A 2,446-nucleotide genomic window follows, 5' to 3' on the forward strand; every position below is an offset into this window, starting at 1 on the left:
GGTGAAAATGGCTACCGAATGCTATTTTTGTGTGAAAATTTTCGATTTTGTATTTTACATTTTTAACTTTATTACGCTATAACTTTTTGAAAAATGTATGGATCAGTACAATTTTTTCATGAGGAGTAGTATTTACATAGCTCTTTCATTCAACATACTTTTTTTTTAAATCGGACCATTTCCCTTAATACAAGGGGTGTTCAAATCTAAAAAATGCATATAGAAAGTAGAACTTTTTCAACTTAAATTTTTTGAAAGTGTTCCGGAAAGTCTGACACTTTTATATATATATTAAATTAAAGCTATTGTAATATACTTTATTATGCAGAAAAAAAATTTCGGACTTTATTTTGTCTTAAGAGTGAAAATAGACATCAAAGTTTATAAAACAAATACGATTTTTGTAAAAAAATTCTTTTTTATATTTTTAACTTTATAATGCTATAACTTTCTCCCAATATTTTGTTAAATCCGTACTTAAATTTTTGACACGAATATCCCTTAGAAGTAACGAAATATACAACTAATTTATATTTTTTTATAATTTATCCGTGAAAATTACACAGCAAAATATTGAATATCAATTTCATACTCAATATATTTTCTAGAATAATTATTTATTCATGTATTATATTTAATTATCCTATAACTAATAATCAAGATATAATTAAGGAAATAGGAGTTGATGTTGCTTTTGGAATGATCCAATGATTCTTTCTAAAATTAAATATTATCTAAATTGCATCGATTGCATCGAACCATTTTTTATGATAGTGATTTTAATCGCAATGAAATATCACCAATACTTGTCCCCAATTTGCCACGAACACACAGAGGTGGTTTTTTTTAAACTTAACCATTAAAAATAGCTTTTGTAAGTTTTTGTATGAAGTAGTGAATAATTCTTTTGATACAAATCATTATCAACAAATTTTTTTATTACTTATAATGTTTTTACCTTTTTTTCAGGTTATTGTTTGATGAAAAATAATTAAGAATTTTTTTTTATAATGATAAAATAAACAAATAATTTAATTAAATAATTAAAAGTATGGTTTCATTGTCGATATAAGAAATGAATAAATATAATACCGAAAAATTTGTTTTGAATTAATTCATAAATAAATCAACATTTATTTCTAATTTTACTTGTAATATATAAGCAATATTAATATTTAATCAAATATATATTTCTTATTGAATTCAATTGTATGTATTTAATCTTATTTACTTCATTAACATTATAATTCAGTTGGAGATTTGTTTATTGATACCAAGTAATTGATAGGAGAAAAAAAAATTAAAAATGCCCATCCGTTTAGTAATATAACAAGAATAAATATTTGGTATTGGTAAGATGAAAACATTTTTGACTGAATGAATTTCATTCCTTGATACTATTTGCTGTCAAATCAAACTATAAAATTAGAAAAACGAAAAAATGGACTATTAATGTTTTTTTCCTGCATCCATCAAATGATGATAATTTTAATCAATGTAAGAAAATTTTAAAAGTAAAAAAAATTAAGATGAATATAAACAAACATCTTTATAAAACTTATATAAATAGTAATAAAATTAATATTTTACAAAAACTATATAAGTTAGATAAAATTTATAACACGACATAAACTGAAAAATATTGAAGTACATTTAATACATAGAGTGGATATGTATTAAAATGATTATAATTTAAAAAAAAATTATCTTTAAGTTGTTATTGGCCCATCAACATTTTTTTTAAAGAAAAGTTTAAAAAAACACGTATTTTGAAATTTCAAAAAAATTAAAAATGTATATTAAATTTTTTAATATTGATAATAAGTCTAAAAGTTCAAAAATATTTTTAAAAAAATTACAACGAAATTATTATTGGATCAAAATTTACAAGAGTTTAACTGACAAGTTAGATCTGTTTCACTATGTATNAGTTTAACTGACAAGTTAGATCTGTTTCACTATGTATACAGTGAGTTTAAATGTAAACTTAATATTTTCGCACAAAGTTTTATTTTTTGTTGTAACAGCCAATACGAAACACTCATGTTATCAAATCGATGCAGTAATTTTTATAAATTTTATAAAATCATTATATTCTAACAAATGAATTTTATACTTTCATATGCCTGTTGATTCATTTAACGATAGATACTCGATTTTAATTACGTATAATTTTTGATTATTTACCTTTTTTATATCATCTCCTATAACTTAAATGGGTATCAAATTAATTTTTTTTAATGACAACATACATTTTAATGTTATATATTTAACTAGCTTATAAAATATAAAATAATCTAATTAAGAAAATGATTGTTCGATAAGAATTTTGGACCAGTACTTTGGAAGCTATTCTCTTTTAGCTTCGATGCGAAGCTGAGAAGGTATTAATTTTACCATGATGTGTTTATTTTTTTATTTTTTATTTTTTATTTTTTTTTTTTTT

The sequence above is a fragment of the Daktulosphaira vitifoliae genome, unplaced genomic scaffold (assembly GCF_025091365.1).
Source record: "Daktulosphaira vitifoliae isolate Bord-2020 unplaced genomic scaffold, ASM2509136v1 Scaffold_1, whole genome shotgun sequence".
Taxonomy (NCBI): Eukaryota; Metazoa; Arthropoda; class Insecta; order Hemiptera; family Phylloxeridae; genus Daktulosphaira; species Daktulosphaira vitifoliae.